Source organism: Podarcis filfolensis (genome assembly GCF_964270895.1).
Source record: "Podarcis filfolensis genome assembly, chromosome: 5".
In the NCBI taxonomy this organism is placed as follows: domain Eukaryota; kingdom Metazoa; phylum Chordata; class Lepidosauria; order Squamata; family Lacertidae; genus Podarcis; species Podarcis filfolensis.
In genome coordinates this window covers 68,303,838-68,321,542 of record NC_139608.1, presented here as the reverse complement: position 1 = coordinate 68,321,542, position 17,705 = coordinate 68,303,838, and the positions used below count along the sequence as shown (strand labels likewise).

Below are 17,705 nucleotides of genomic sequence, written 5' to 3'. Positions count from 1 at the left end.
TACCAGGGTCATTTCCTGTTTGGTTAACATTCATCCTGATTGGCTAGCACAAAGTTTGCAGGGAGATTATTCACGGTCCATAGTTTACTGAGCATTTATTTGGCTTTATTTGTGGAGAGGTTTACGCTGTCAGGTCAAGCAATTGTTACCCCACCATTGGGTTCTGAATTTCCACCCATTAAAATTTGACTGTAAGGAGTTATGCTCTTGAGTGCTTTTGTGCTTTAGAAAATGAGTATGTTGGAGATGCACTTCAAGTTTAAATTGCACCCTCTACAATTATGGGGTGGCATCTGGAATGAATGAACCACTATTAACTCCCATAACTACTGCAAAGGTCAGTTTTACAGGGTGAAGAACAGCTGAGGGGCAGCAGTGTAATAATAAACATCTTTTAGGTTAGTTTTCCACCATCCTTGCATTTTCAGAATCACTGCTCACTTCTCAGCCATTCTACAGCTTGTAATGTGTGGCCAATGCAAAATAAGTATGTATTAAGAACACGGCAAGTAAGGCCAGGCCAAATTATATTCTTCAGTAAGTATATTTGGTGTGGAAATACATTGGAAGTATATTTGGTATGGGGTGTGCAAACTCCCAAAATCCCTGCTCCCAAAATGTTTTTAACTTTTCCATGACTGGTCCTGAGGATTAACAGCCACTCTCCAATTGCTGATCGGGCTTCATTTCCCCTCCTTCACTGTGTCTCAGAAACTGTGAATTCAACCATTTGGTGAATGAGATGGCATTGCTGCACTATGCGGACAACACAAGTGGGCTCTGTGACAGTGTCAGAGCTTCCTTCTCTCACTCTGAATTGGCTGTGGTGATGTCACAAAGCTCATTCGGAGTGAGGGAGTGGAGCATTGCCGTCACTCAGAGTGGGTGAGGGATCTGTGCTGCAAGCACTGCTTCCCTTTCTGCAGACCCTTCCCACTGAGAAATTGGCAAAAAGGGAGGAGGTGCCTTTCTTGGCAGGTGGTGGGCTCAGGCCTCCCTACATTAACCTCCAATTGGATGCAGAGTCCTCAGACAGCAGGTTCAGTCCCTGAGCCAACAGCACCAGCCTTTCCTCATCTCCCGCGCTCCTGTCCGTATGCAGGCAACAACTTTTACCCCAAACTCTACTCTTATCACAGAGGGAGCTTAACTCTGCAGAAATACTGAAAGTTCTTGGGGAAATTATTCTTCCTAGGCTGGACAAAGCCCCGCAAAAGGTCATTAATCAGCAGTCGTACTAGACTGCTCACAACTGGCATTTCAAAAGCAAACTAGTTAAATGTCAAGTTAACCAGCAGGAAATCCACTATAGAATTTCCCATAGTGCGTGGGTTTTTTTGTTTTTTGTACTGGGAAAAACACAGCTACATGCCTGATGGACGTACAGTATTCCTCTGCATTTCAGCTGCCTAGTACACCTCTTGGTCTTTCAACTGATGACTTGCAGTTCACAAGCTTACCTAAGGTGGGTCACACCTGTGGCGAAATGGCCATCTTTTGGAGAAGGGGCGGGGCTGAGACTGGAGAGTTGGGACCAAAGTAGTTGTGACATTGGTCATGTTGCTTGTCCTTCATGCCCATGGAAGCCGCCTTCTTATTGCAAGAATGAGATGGGTGGAGGGTGGGATTCTGATCAAAACAAGCAACAAGAACAAAGGATTAACTGAGCTATCCTGCATTTGCAGGAGGGTGTCTGAACATTCATCTGCAAGCCGCTCAAGAGACAAGACGACTATCATCATCATCATCATTAACCACCACAATAAGGGCCTAGGCCAGTTACAGCATAAAATCATAGAACTAGAATTAGAAGGGGATACAAGGGTCATCTTTTGCCCAACATGGTTCTCAAACCCATGACCTTGAGATTAAGAGCCTCGTGCACTACCAACTGAGCTTTCCTTGGGGTTAAGAGTCTCATGCCCTGCCAACGCAATATAACTTTAAAAAACAGTGGAAACCATTTACTATCAGAAGAAGAATAGGGTGGCCCCTAAAAATAAGTACAGTGGTACCTGAGGTTACAGACTCCGCCAACCCAGAAATAGTACCTCAGGTTAAGAACTTTGCTTTAGGATGAGAACAGAAATCATGCAGTGGCGGCGCAGCAGCAGAAGGAGGCCCCATTAGCTAAAGTGGTGCTTCAGGTTAAGAACAGTTTCAGGTTAAGAACAGCCCTCTGGAACGAATTAAGTTCTTAACCTGAGGTACCACTGTATCTGAGTTATCAAAGGCTTGGGTAAAGGGTGTGTCTTCAGCCGATGTCAAAAGCTATATTATTATTAATTATTATTTCATTTTCAGTGAAGATGCCAGGCGCACTTCTCTGGGGAGAGAAAGCCACCATTCAGGGGCTGCCACAAGGAATGCCCTCTTCTGGGATGCCCCCTGTCAACCTTACTAAAAGCAGAGTGACGTTTGCCTTTAGCAGCCCCTAGGCTAGAACAAGAAGGGATGGCGTTCTGCACTAACATTCCACAGAAAGTGCATCATGTATGTTTATGGGTCTCTGGGGGAATGGAAGCTGTCTTTGGGGCTGACGGATGTTAGCACTCAATATTAAACTGATCTCTTTTAACATACCCACAAATAATACCCTTTCATGCTTGCTCCACCCCACCCCGCAACACTGCAGACATTTGGAAATTTTGCTGTGTTTTTAAAGTCGCTGGAGCCCTTGCTTGGTTCAGCAAGATCAGCAACAGCTCCACAGATGGCAAATTATAGCTGTCACTCCGCTCCTCCCTCAGAAATCTGAGTTTCATGCTAATGAACCCTTGGGCAAAACATACAGTGTTCACATCTGAGTAAATTTGCACATGCAGTTTGCCTGCTTTGAATAGCATATTTAGCATCTTTCCGCCAGTTTTAGCAAAAGAGAAGTTGTGTTTGCTCATGGGAAACTGGGGCAGAGGTGGTGAATAATGGAGGAGAGAATAAAGTGCGGAAGTTTCACCCTCTAGTCCCTGCAAGGCATTGCCCACTCTGAGCCTTTCAATTGCTGAGCCTTTCGACAGATCCCACAGGCATATGCTGGGCCGACATTACGGGTAGACATTGTTGGGCACTTGCAAAATCCTACACACCACTTCAGGGTCCTCATATCCGCTCTCTGAAGACTCCTAGTCCTGCTGCACATCCTCTTTACCATCCGTGCTGGTCTTCACCTGCTGGCTGTGAGCATGCATGCAGTGACAAGTGTGAGGAAATGCATTTCTATGGTTTGGGCCCAGAAGGAAAAGAAGCAGGCAACAGTGTCTTGGAAATGCCCATTGGTGGGGAGGGGCTTTGCTCATAGGCCTCACGAAACCTGGAGCCAGCACTGTGTTCTAATTATTTTCCACAGCCATGAGGACCAGAAACATGAGCTGGCTTTGTTTTTTCAAAGGGACATGTATCCCCAGCCCGAGGAAATCCTGATTTCATCATAACCATTTTGGAGTGTGAGGGAAAAGAATACACAGCGGACCCCTTAATTAAGCCTTGAGATGATAGATGATAGATGATAGATAGATGATAGATAGATAGATAGATAGATAGATAGATAGATAGATATAGATGATAGATGATAGAGATAGATAGATATAGATAGATGATAGATGATAGATTAGATAGATAGATAGATAGATGATAGATAGATAGATGGATAGATACATGGATAGATAGATGATAGGATGATAGATAGATGATAGATAGATAGATAGATGATAGATAGATAGATAGATAGATAGATAGATGATAGATGATAGATAGATAGACGATAGATAGATATAGATAGATAGATGATAGATGATAGATGATAGATAGATAGATTAGATAGATAGATAGATGATAGATAGATAGATAGATGATAGATAGATGATAGATAGATAGATAGATAGATAGATAGATAGATATAGATAGATAGATATAGATAGATGATAGATAGATAGTTGATGATAGATAGATGATAGATAGGTAGGTATATAGATGATAGATAGATAGATGGATGGTAGATATTTTCACTTGGCATGTAAAGTAGCTGTGATATGCATCCATACACTTATCTGATGGGCTTGGCTGCTTTACAGCATAAACATTGGGCTGGCAGTGCAGTGGGCCAAAACATACCTTTAAGGCAAATCATCTGAGTCCTCTTATTCAGCAGCAGCCAAACAAGCCAGATGCAATTAATCGGTTCCCTTTGCCTTCAGGCGCAGAGCTGCGACTGGCTGCCACAAATATTGGTTTTGCCTTGAATGCAATGTCCAAGAACAGAAGGAAAGGGAGGCCAGTAGGAGCTCTGGTGATGGATGTCATGTGTTATGTACCTGGCCCAAGTGCCATGTCAGTAATTGCAAGTCATTAAAAGATTTATAGCCAGGCTGGGTGATCGGGACTCTGGCTGGGAGAGGTGCCATTGCAGTCAAACCTGGGGCCAGTGTTTATCCTCTGAGCAGTTATGGGAGCCTACAGTCAACTAAATCTGCCACATCTTATTTTATTGTGAGATTTCTACCCCCATCCCTTGGTTTAAAATATACTTTTAATGGAAAGTGACCAGGGTTGATGGGAGCTGCTTCCCAAGAACATCTGGAAGGTCTGGGATGATGGGAGATGGAGCTCAACCACATCTGGATGGCCATGGGTTCCTCATTTGTGCCCAGGCTGATCTTCAAATCCCTTCTTACCACAAACTGTGTGGTTGTATTTCACCTACCCGTATAAGTAAAGGCTTTTAGTTGGTGCCTTTTAATGTGCGGCTGTTCCAGATTTCTTTGAATTTGTCAGTTGTTGTTCCCAAGTGCACAATTTGGGATCAGCATATGAATTTGTGAGTTGGTGTCAAAGAATGAATCAGGAGAATTTAAAATTCGTTATCATCTCCAGCACGCAAAGGAGCATAGGGAATACAGTTTTAGTACTTAGGAAGAAAAGAGAAAGAAATAGAGACGTTCTGCCTTACCCTGAACGGGAGACCTAGCAGAGATGGCACACAGTTATTTATCATCATGACATTAATAGCATCAAGAGAAGACGACCCACCCTGCCAGGAGGAACCTGCTATGTAGACACAAGCTGGAGCTGACCCCTCTTCCTGGAGGTCTGTATAACACTGCAGGTCCTGTTTCTATTTCTTTGTGTGACTTTCTACATCCAAAATAATTTCAAGGACCTTTGGAAGTGCAAACAGCAGAGATGCGAAACTACTAGAGATGATGGGCAGACTCTGCCAGATCTGCTTTGCATTGTTTTGGCTGACCCTAAAACATGTTTAGTTCAGGACCAGCTCCTTAAAAAAAAGATACAAAATCTGATCCACGTTCCTGTACCCCAGAATAGGGTCTATGTCTATTGCAGCAGCGGGAAACCTCTGGTGGGCTTTGCAAGCCCTGCCTCTCAGCAGCACCTGAAAAGCCCTGTGCCTTTACCCATGTGGTTTGATTTCAAGCACATGGGCAAAAGAAAATGAGTCACTTGACATCATTGTGATGCTAGATGATTGACAGGTGGTGGTGCCACCCACCTCTCATTCAAACCTTGCTGGCTGTGGGGCATGGGGAGAGACAACGACCCTGCCCCACTGACCAGATCATGTGCAGTGTGTCCTAGCAAGCCCACCAAAGGTAGCTAGACCTCTCTGCAAACGTTTGAGTTCTCTAGTGTGGCATGGAGTCCTATGACATCATGACCCCATGTAGGGACAGAGGACTCAGAGCATGCAAAACAAGGCTCAATTGTGGCAGGAAAAACACACACCCAAATTTGCACTAGCAGATCTCAGGTCTGTGGACTGAGCAGACAAGCAGAGGGGGGAAGAGTTGAGCAGCTACACACATTCTTCTGCTCCTTATCATAGCCTCCAAACTGCTTTTCAATGCAGTAATCGAATCCAAACAGAGAGAGAGAGAGACAGAAACAAAAAACTTCCCCAAATGAAAGCTGTCGTGCCTCTTCTGCTGCTTTCCACGGTGCTGAAACAACCGCTCTATATACTGTACAACTAAAAGGAAATTGGTATCCTTATCCTCCATCGCAATCTGAATAAAAAGCCTCGGTAGCACCAAGGCTTTCCTAAGTGTGTGCATGCTTCAAACATGATAGCTGCAGGCTTCAAAACACTTGCTCAAGAGCAAGGCAGATATCAATCCATACCCATCTGCAGATATGGATTGCAGCTGAACAAGAACAGGGCAGGCTGTTGGAATGCACAGTCTCAACCCACATCCCATGGATTTTATAGAACTGCTTTGTTGTTATTAGGCTTTTACAACACCTGTGAACTTTTGACAGTCATAACTTCAGGGTATTTCCTCTGTCGTTTTCCAATTGAAAACGCAACGCAGCCGGAAAAGTCACTAGCCCATCTTCCCAAGCACCCCTGTCTTAGCCATCTGTGGCATAGAATCGTAGAATTGTAGAGCTGGAAGAGACCATGAGGGTCATCTAGTCCAACCCCCCGCAATGAAGGAAACTTTTTGCCCAACGTGGGGCTCGAGATTCAGAGTCTCATGCACTGCCGGCAGAGCTATCCAACGTAAATTTCTCCCAGCTTTGCCCTCCAGGTTTCCTGGTTCAGCAGCAGGCTAAACCCCTTTGATGGGAAGGCGATGTCACAGTGGTCTATGAGGCAACTGTCTTTCCAGGTGCCAGGTTCAAGAGTCACCTAATTTCAAACCTCTAGAATCCACAGTCGGGCATTAGTTTTTTGGGACCAACCAAAGGTCTTCACTTAGATTCAGTCCCAAGATGGAGACTGAAGGTGAATCAGTCCCTATTAGATGCTGCAGGTGTTCAGTTGTACATCTGGTTCTGTGACAAGCAATGACTGCTCTCAGTGTATTAAAACACACTAAGCCCCAGTTGGGAGTAAAGCAACAACACTTGCAATAAACATCCTGCAGGGAGCAATAGGCAGAAAGATTTAGTAACTACTTGTTGGTAATGTAGATAACTTCCTTACAGGCTTCACTTCCTTCCTGCTTTTTCTCTAAAAGTGGCCAGTATGGGTCAGCATGTGCTAGTGTTAGCTTCTAGCCTCCATCTCAGCCACATGTAAAACCTATACTTTTGTTTGCCATGGGTAATAGCCCTTTTGCTGGTCAATTGCATTCATCTCAATATGAACCAGTTTTTGCGGTTTTAACATGATCATCATAATTCAGGGAATCCATTTTTGGTGGTAATTTTTTTCATCCCAAAATGGACAATCCTTGTTTTTTCTCTCTCATGTGATCATCATAATTCAGGACACTGGATTATCTTGCGATTGTGGAACTAGACAAAAAGAATGAAAAAAATATCAGTCCCAGCTTGTTCCAGAGCAGTACTGCAAGGGAATATGCTTATCACAGTCCATTTACTCTGCCCCAGGGGGAAGGAGTGTGTTTAAGCTTCTCCCTTTCATAAAACTATCGCTTGATTTCTGTTATTCATTAATGCCATCAGAGATCCATTGCAGGAAAGCAGAGTTGGCAGCGTTAGCATGCGCACAATAAATTTCTGATCATTCTCTGGTTCCTCTGGTAATTAACCCAGACACAAATCAAAACACACACACACACACACACACACACACGACATCTCAGAAACTAAATGCATCACTTCTCTGTGGCAACTGTTCTGTGCAGCTAATCGATGACTTTTTTACAGTCTCTGTGGTCTCCTGGCGGCTTATGCCTTCTGCAAGAAGAGCCAACAGAATAAAGAGCTGGATCAATGTGAAGCTCAACACAAGAAAGCACAAACGTCAGTGCACCTCTCTTACCTCCTGAGAATTATGACAAACACAGAGACTAATATGAAGGCAACAAATTACTTTCTTCACCTTATGAAGGTCACTTCAATCCTCATCAAACAGAATAACAGGGAATTTGCAAAGGGGGGGAAAGGTCTGGTGATTTGTTGGTGTTTAGTTTTCATTATGCGGAAATGGTTATATTGTGGCAATTGACAACAGAGTCGCATTACTCAGAGAGTGACTCATGATCAATTTGAGCCATTCTCTTTGGATCTTTTCTGCCAAAAATGCTCAAACTTTGGGGTCAAAGTGGTTCTTTAGATTTATCAGCAAAAAGAAGTTTCGGACATCTCAGTACCTGTGTCCCATCAGCCATTTATACCCCCCGCCCTTTAGCCAAAAGGCTCTTGGAGCGCTTAGAAGAACCCTAAGACAGTCCCTGTCCACAAGCTTGCAATCTAAAGAGACATGGCACACATAGAAAAAGGAACAGGAGGGAGGAGGGGCAAAGCAAGCTCAAGAAGAAGTTCTTAAAGTTACACAGTTCATATATCACAAGTGCATTTGTAGTTGTATGGCACCCTCACACATGGAAACAAGAAGTCACAGGCTTATGAACTAGACTTCAGGTCAAGTTGCTTCTTCATCTTTCTCCTGAGGTGAAATTTATTATTAGCATCATCATTTTATTATTTGTATGCCACCTATCTGACTGGGTTGCTCCAGCCACTCTGAACAGCTCCCAACAAAATAATAAAAACACACTAAAACATCAACCATTAAAAACTTCCCTAAACAGGGCTGCCTTCAGATGTCTTCTAAAAGTTTGGTAGTTATTTTTTCTCTTTGACATCTGGTGGGAGGGCGTTCCAAGGGCGGGTGCCACTACTGAGAAGGCCCTCTGCCTCGTTCCCTGTAACTTGGCTTCCTGTAGCGAGGGAACCTCCAGAAGGCCCTCGGAGCTGGACCTCAGTGTCTGGGCTGAATGATGGAGGTGGAAACGCTCCTTCAGGTATACTGGGCTGAGACCGTTTAGGGCTTTAAAGGTCAGCACCAACACTTTGAATTGCGCTTTGAAATGTAGCTTGAAGAGATCATTTACTTCACCGTGTTGCACTTTAAAACACACATACCCTTTTACATGAAAAGTCAGGACATTCTGGCTGGAGCTGATGGGATTTAGTCTCTGATAGCTGGAGGGTACCAGCTTGGCAAATGCTGCTATATCCCTTGAAAGGCCTAGGGTAACATTTTCAAAGGTCTAACAGAGTTTCAAACTGGTGTTCCTCCTTTTACCATTAATTCCTGAAAAGCACACTCTCTGGGTGTCTAGCGCACCAGCTGAAGCTGCTGGAAATATAATAAATCTGGTTAAAACTGCAATTGCCCCTGGCGTAGTGGTTGACCTCAGCTGGCTAAAATGAATTTAGATGTCTTGGCTAGGACATGAACTCATTTTGAGATGGGCACAAAATTCATTCTGTTCTAATGGAAGAGCAGATCGCCTCCCAGCATCTTTCTTAAGTAAGTGGAATGTTATAAGTAATTGATATGGTGCAAGATTGGGTCTGCAGCACCAGGCAAATGCAGCCGAGCAACAGCAGAAGTCCTCCCCTTCAGCTCCTTCAATCTGTAGAAAAATAGCTCTTCTCGTCTTTCAAAAAAGATAAAATTCAGAGTGCACAAGACCAGCATCTGATGTGTACAATAATGTGTTCTCAACCAACAGACAGCTCTGCCACAACTTTATCAGCTAACAGATTAGAAACTCAACAGAGAAAACAGTATTCAGAGAGAAAGAGAGAGAGAGAGAGAGAGAGAGAGAGAGAGAGAGAGAGAGAGAGAGAGAGAGAAAGAAAGAAAGAAAGAAAGAAAGAAAGAAAGAAAGAAAGAAAGAAAGAAAGAACCCAGTGAGTTAAGGGATGCACAGCAATGCCAGGACGGATGGGAAACAATAGAAACCTGGAAATGTATTATGGAAATGTCCACACAGCAGTCTCTCCATTTCCTCCATAGTTGTCAAGGAGCACATTTTCACGAGTTGCCAGGGTGACAGGTTAGCAGTGCATCCAGAATTAAAGCCGTTGCCATCCTAGCATCTCTCTCATTATTTTGGATCACTGTGAAGAAGCTATGAGAACGCTAATTGCATTTTGTTGTTACATAAAAACCACGGCCTGAGCGACTCAAAGAATGGACTCCCTCCCCCCTCCCACCCCTTTTTGACCAATGTCAGAATTTGCAATTCAGGCTGAACAATGGTATGAATCTATGCTTCCCACTGCTCTTCTTTTCCCACCCCAACACTTCCCCTGTTAGGAAGAGGCTGCCGCTCTGCAACCATCAGCTCTGCCAACAACATCCCATTTTCAAAAAGCCCACGCAGGGAACTATTATGTTACAAGGTGACAGGGCAGCCACCGAAAATGAGGTGTCAGTGTCCGGTTCCCCCTCCCTCTCTGTAATATCGAGTTCCATTTACCCATGTCCAAACGTTGTGATGTGGGTTTTCCTGACCATACCTCACTTCGCTGGCAGCAGAGATTCAAAGCACATTCGAGGCTCATTTGAAGCACATGGTTCCCCACACCCAAATAATCCTGGGAACTGCACTTTGTTAAGGATGCTGGGAACTGGAGCTATGTGAGGAGGAAGCTACAGGCCCCAGGATTGTTGGGGGGGGGGTCATGTGCCTTAGATGTGCTTCCATCAGCCCCGGCCAGCATCCTCCAAAGCAGCTGTAGGGCACCAGGTCAGGGAAGGCTGCAGCAGGGGATCAACGGGGGCCTTTCTCCAGGTGCCCCTGCTCCCCAAGATTGTTGTTTAGTCGTTTAATGGTGTCCGACTCGTCGTGACCCCAGGTGGAAAAGCCAAAGAGGTACCCTGCAGGTCTTATCAAACTGAGGCTCCCATCAGTCTCAGCTGGCATAGTCAATAATCAGGGATGATGGGAGTTGTAGTCCAACAACATCTGTGTTGACTACAGAGTGCAGTACAGTGGTACCTCAGGTTAAGAACTTAATTCATTCCGGAGGTCCATTCTTAACCTGAAACTGTTCTTAACCTGAAGCACCACTTTAGCTAATGGGGCCTCCCGCTGCTGCCGTGCGATTTCTGTTCTCATCCTGAAGCAAAGTTCTTAACCTGAGGTACTATTTCTGGGTTAGCGGAGTCTGTAACCTGAAGCGTCTGTAACCCAAGGTACCACTGTATGTTGCTCTTCCCTCCACCCCATTGATGATGCACATAGCTTTATCTTTGACACCTCACTCTCTTTTGATCCCCCATATCTGGCCCATAATCAAACAATGCACTTTGCATTGCATGAGTGGGATCCATCCTTTCTGTCTCTTGAGAAAAAGCTCTGCTTCCATGCTATAGTCACCTCTCACTTGGGCTACTGCAACGCAGCCTCCTCCTCTCTGGTCTCAGCTTGGCCCCCTGATGTCTACCCAGCATTCCACTCTCTTGTTTCATTGCTCAGGTCCAATGAAGCTCCTCCTTAGAAACTGACACCGTCTTCCAGTCTGCTCCTGGATCCAGCACAAATTCTTTGCCACACCTTTGAAACCCTCTACAGTCCCACTAACATCACTCAATGGTTAGAAGGTGTAAGATTCTGCTGCAGCCGCTACCTGTTGCTTTTATTTCCTTGTAATTTTCAATCAGCCTGGCTGTTTTAGCAATGCTTTGTATTTTGAAAATTGCTGTTGGTTTTCCAAAAAAAGGAGAAAAAGGTAATTGTAAGCCACCTTGCAGATTGGTCTGTAAATTGAAGAGCAGCTTCGAAAGAGTTCCAATAAATATATAGCCGTCATAATGAAAGATTCTGTTCTTTTCAGTATCCATCTCAAACCTTATAGGACTTTCACACAACACCCACCAGCTAAAGAGCAGTTGTTTGCCTCTATACAGGTCCCTTTCTCTGAAAAATTGTTCACTTGAGACATGGAGAGTTTTCATCCAAAACTGTAGCAATGAGCCATCTGCTGGCAGGCATCAGTTCAATGAGCCAGCAACTAATGTTATTGCAACAAGATTGACTAGCATTTCCCCCGACTTTTTAAACAAACAGCTGCATATAGAAGAAAATGTTCAACAAGGCTATGAATTCCACTTGGTTCACTTTCTGGGAAACGCTGGTTAGGAATTACTGCCGTATAATGGTGCCAAGATACGCCACGTACATTTACAAAACACTTGATGCAGGATTAAATTAGCCTAAACTCGGATCCAATTCACACAGGCAGGAGATTCCAGAGCAGCCTTTGAGTGGCTACAGATATTACTTACTGGCTTGCCTTCAGGTGTGATGCCTCCATTGTGTGAGGGGAAATGAGGGGGCGCGCTCTCTGGCTTCCCCTCTGTTGCATCCCTGCTACCCAGTCCTGCCACCTATAGCTCAGTTGGTTAGAGCATGGTGCTGATAACGCCAAGGCTGTGGGTTCTGATCCCCATATAGGACGACTGCAATGCTGGGGCATTGCAGGGGTTTGGACTAGATGATCCTCAGGTTCCCTTCCAACTCTATGGGAGGGAATTCACTGGAGGGGGAAGGCCTGAAGCCTATCCCAGCTCCTTGCACAATCTGCAACCCTGGGGAGATCCCTGAGGGTCGTAAAACATGAGTCAAAACTCATGTGAGAGCACTTCTGAACACATGGGAAACTGAGGGGGTCTGGTGACAGAGACCAGCCCCACACTTCCCCTCACACAACAGAGGCCATGCTCTCCACACGGCAGATGGGCAGACTTCAGGTTGGCCAGATGCATTTGGTTGTTGCTGTTTTAAAACTAAAACCCCAAGACTATCAAGCAGATTCAGGCGCAAAAGAGATACGGTTATAATTCATGAGTACCCAGGTGCCTCTCTGGGCCCATCCTGAGCTGCAGAGTTTGATTCCCGAACTGAACTGTCTGAGCTCTCCGTTCTTGTACTCAAAAGCATCACAGGAGAATAGCTTTTATAACGTTTTAATTTCAGCTTAATTTAGATGGTGGTGATAGCTGAGTTGCTGCTAACGGAGAGTCAGAAACGCTTGCCGTTCTACTGCTAAGTAGCTAGGAATCGGCAGCTAGATCCCAATCTGCTTTCGGCCTATCCCTGCATTGCCTGAGATGCCTGGTTAAAGTGTCTCTCATACATAGGACTGAGGAAGAGGAGGAGGACTTTTCAGTAGAAACTTCCCTGAACAACAAACCTGCTACAAACCCAGACCCTTCAAGTGTCCCTATTTTCCAGGAACAGTCCCAAATCTTCATAAGCCAAGCCAGTTTCTGATTTGATCCCAGAATGTCCTGCTTTCCTTGGGACGTATTTAGTTTCATTGGAGAAATGTTGGAGGGCATGGAGTTATGCAATCCTGAGTCAAGAAAACAAGCAACTATTCAGCCTTTAGAAGACATCTGAAGGGAGCCCTGTACAGTATAGGGAAGATTTTTTTAAATGTTTTATTATGTTTTTATACATGATAGAAGCTGCCCAGAGTGGCTGGGGCAACCCAGTCAAATGGGTAGAGTATAAATCATCATCATCATCTTACTATGGAATAGGACATCCTTATTTTCACTGGAGAAATGTTAGAGGGTATGCAAACCTGCTACAAACCAGAAATGTAGCTGGGGAATGCACCAGGAAATGTGGGATGACATCTGCTTGATGTAATATTGCATAATCACTCCACAAACAAATCAAAATGAATACTGGATCAACATGCCATCTGGAGCCACATTAAGGTAGAGGAAGCTGACAGGTGGTGCCTGTCATATGTAGGAAGGCAAGCCTGTAGCAGGTTGGCTGCGGTCAGAGTGAGGTTGGTGGGGCCAAAGGAACAGCGATGTTGAGTTCTGGAATTCGCTGCTACAAGATGTAGTGATGGTCGACAGCTTGGATGGCTCTGAATGAGATTTAGGCACACTCCTAGAGCAGCATTTCCCAAACTTGGGTCTCCAGCTGTTTTTTCAGACTACAGTACCCACCATCCCTGACCACTGGTCTTGCCTGTTAGTGATGATGGGAGTTTTTTCTTTCTTTCTTTATCATTAAGCACTTTATTTAATAGTCACCATACTTTTAGGTTGAATACTGTATACAGGTTCTTTGGAACGGTTCTATCAATAACGTATCAGTTCTTTGGAGAAAGCAACTGCCTTGTGGGGCTCTGCATCCCGAACCAGCTAACACTCCTGCTTCTGTGTCTCACTAACCACACAGGGGAAGGAGTCTATCTTCATGCTTTCTCATACACTCTGGTGCAGATAACGTTGTTCATTTCACACTCCACAACCAGCTTTCCATCTTCTATTTTTCTTTTTATTGTGGTCTCTTTGCCATCCTATTTCTGCAACTGATTGAGTGACCCATTGTTACAACACTCTTTACTTTCCTGTCGTCTGCTGTGGTCTCATCAAACTGTTCCCCCGGTTTGAAGGAAATCTCGGTGTTCTTTAAACTGCTCTCTGTTTTGATGGTTATAACATCTCCGTTGCAGCTGATGATCACATTGGGCTTGGCAACACCAGCCACCTTCCTGGTGGCAAAGCCCACACCAAGGTCTTTCATATAGTCATCAAATTTTTCAGTGGAAACAAGCTTCCAAGTTCCCAAAAATTGTTCACACATGGTGTAGGATTAACTAAGTCTCCTGAGGAACTTCTTACAAGTTTAACTAAGCACCACAAAGAGCACAGCCAGTGATGATGGGAGTTGTAGTGCAAAACCAGCTGAAGACCCATATTCGGGAAACACTGTCTTAGAGTTTGGGTGTTACTTGTAGAAATATGACAACCCTGTCCTAAAGGATAGGGCTATCAGTGGCTACTAGCATGATGGCTATTTAATCCCTCCAGTGTAGGAGGTGCTGTGCCATTTAAGAACCAGTTCCTGGGAATCACAAGTGGGAAAGAGAGCTGTTGCTTTCAGGTCCTGTTATGAGCTTCCCATAGGCATCTAGTTGGCCACTGTGAGAAGAGGATACTGGAAGATGTGGGCCTGCGGTCTAATTCTTATTCTGTATTATGATGTCATAGTGTGATTTCAGCGGCATTTGGGCAAGGAGGAGGAGGGCAGGGAAATGCCAGCCCCACCCCCATCAACATGCCTTAATCATTTGATTGCAAGAATCATTTGGCTGAGAAAATAATCATACTAGCATGCTGATTAAATAGCAACCTCAGAGATTCACTAGTACTAATTTGTGATTATAGCTGCCTGATTTTGATGTATTACAGAGACATTCTGCTTTGTAAACATTCTGCTTACAGTGCAATGCTATGCGTTTCCACTCCGTTTTAAGCCCCATTTAGTTCAATGGGACGCACCCAAGTAAGTGTATTTAGGACTGCAGCTGCAGGCTGGAATTCTATTTACATTTAGCAAGGGAGTTGGAGAGACCAAGCACTGTGTAACGCAACTCATTGTTCACATCGGATGTTTTAGACTACAGCTCCCATCAGCCACAGCCAGAACAACCATGATGGCTGTGCTGTAGCCATCATGGGAGTTGTAGTCCAAAAAGCTGGAAGGCACTACATTGGCCAAGACTTTATGGTTTGTGCCATACACAATTTGCTTGTCTTCACAGTGCTATAAGACTCTTTGCTGCTTTGGGTACTACAGACTAACAAGGCTACCCCTCCAGCAGAGTTCAGATTGTCTTCTAGTGAACTCTTCTTGGAAGATTATCAAGGAGCTTAATGGTGTGTGTGTGTGTGTGTGTGTGTGTGTGTGACACAGAGAGAGAGAGAGAGATCTCACCCTTACTGATATTCCCTTGCAATCCAGGGTTGCAGAGGTACATTGGGTGTGTTCTGGGTTGCATTCTATGTTTATGTGGAGCAATGATCAGGCCCCCAGAGGCCAGGTCTGGACTCTGTGTGAGCTTTCTGGGCATTCAGAAATGCAAAAAATGGTGTGGAAATGGTTCCCTGAAGGCAGAAATCTTGAAAGCCTTCAAGATTTAGAGTTTAGAGAGTTAGAACACTGTTTGTCCTGGGATAGCAGGAAAACAACTCCAGTCACAATGAATAGTCAAAGCAGGCAATTTAGGAGCAGCCCACAAGGTGAAAATTGTTGTGTTTCTCCGTCTGGCAGGGACTGACACACAAAGGAAGTGAGAGCAGAAATCGGGGCTGAATGTGAAGAAACAACAGTGTAATATTGACAGGACAGAAATCAGGAGGTGTGAGTTATAGACTCTCTCTCTCTCTCTCCCCACCGCATTGAAAATAACTCTAGGATGAATGTAAAACCAATTATGAAAAATGACAGTGTCAGTCAACACATTTGTTCTTGCCCAGCTATAAGTAACTTAAGACCTATGGCATGAGCATTGTCTTGGCCAGAAAAAACTGTGAGGGAACTTTCAGGAACTTGGGTGGACCTTGGGTGGACCTTCCTAGACTGCCCCAGTTCTGCTGGTGGGTAGGAGAATCATAGGTTTGGTTTATTTAAGTGTTTGCGCACTGATGGTGCCAAAAGAAGTAAACAGAGTGTAAGGGGACATATTTGTCAAAAACTGATTAGGAGCCTGTTGCCCTCTGGGTGTTTGGGCTCTAATTCCTATCAGCCTTGACCAACAAGGCCAGCAGTCAGGGATGTTGGAAGCTGAAAAACAATGACATCTGGCTCCCCAACCTTAGCCTAAAATTTGACACAAGGGAAACAAAAGTCTGGCGGGGGTGGAGGCCAGGGGTGTAGCGTCAGGGGGCCACAGGGGTGGTTGCCCCAGGCACAAAATTGTTAGGGGGGCAAATTTTCAACACCCAGTGCTGCTTCAGTACAGCTGCATGCTTCCATCTCTGGTCTCCATTGAAAATGGCTTCTCCATGCAAACCAGGAAGTTGCCTTTCCAGGCAATGGAATGACTTTTTCTTTTCTTATTTCTTTGGCTACGATCTCCTGGGTGACATGGACACCATTCGGCAGTTGAGTGTGCATGCATACTCCATCCGTTTCCCTCCCACCCACCTCTCCATGCAGTCCCGGGTTCTGGCAACCCACACTACGCCACTGGTGGAGGCCATGGTAAGCAAGGAAATAATATCCCATTGTTTCCATTGCTGGTGCTCAGCCTCAGTAGCAGGCTTACGCTATATACACATTCCCTTTTGCTCCAGTGAATCCCCACTGCTGGGCACATATGGCACTAGCCAGAATGCATATGCACCCTGCAGTTTCTTGAGAAATACTCCTCTTGGATGCGTTTCCCGTCAAAGTATGCTTGCATCCAGTTGGAAAGCATAAGCAGCAGTTAAGCTGAGGTGCGTACCTTTTGGTCCTTCTTTGCACGTGTGCAGGTGACTGCTTTGTGGAATAGGGGATGGGGTTGCAGGTGTGGGGAAACAAATCAGGTAATGTGCCTCGGGTGATGCGCATCCCCACCACCTCTCAGGGGTGCACAGCGCTGCGAAGATGTGGCTTGAAATGGCAGTGAGGTGGAAAAAGACCTTGATGAGTTTTAAGCTACGAATGTGTATATAGCCTTGGATACAGGAGAGCATGGGAACAAGCAACTGAGCCAAAGGCCTCAGAGAAAATGTGGGTCTTGAAGAGGACTCTTAAGGAAGTAAGAGAGGTGCCATCACAAAAGCTCTCCTGAGAGGCAGAAAGAGAGGGAAAGGGAGGGTTGAATTCCGTCTTGTGGTGACGTTGCTGCTGCTGCTGCTGCTGCTGTTTACGTTCTCCTGAGGCACAGGTAAGCCTTCTCTCTTGGCAGGCTGCGATTGTGAAGCACGCCTCCTTTCAGATTCACGTAGCAGGACCGCTTAGAACAATGACGCACAGCTCTACGTTCTGAATGGGGAAACCCATCAGAAACTAGGAAAGGTGACTCATTCTGCCCAACAACCCCCTCCTTTCCCCTTCAGCCGAGGACTGGTCTTCAGGTACGTGTGAGAGTGCACAACAAAAGCATTTTGGGAACAGAGAAAAGGAGCAGGTTTTGGGGGCAGTGAGAAAGATGCTGCAGTTTGAAATACACACACA

At 45.1% G+C, this 17,705-nt stretch overlaps 1 pseudogene across 1 annotated transcript; it reads right to left on the bottom strand.

Moving 5' to 3' along the window:
• Positions 1–13,740: 13,740 nt before the first annotated feature.
• LOC310762805 (fatty acid-binding protein, adipocyte-like) lies at positions 13,741–14,429 on the bottom strand (annotated as a pseudogene). Its single transcript has one exon. The product of its transcript is annotated as a fatty acid-binding protein, adipocyte-like (transcript).
• Between the last annotated feature and the right edge of the window lie 3,276 nt (positions 14,430–17,705).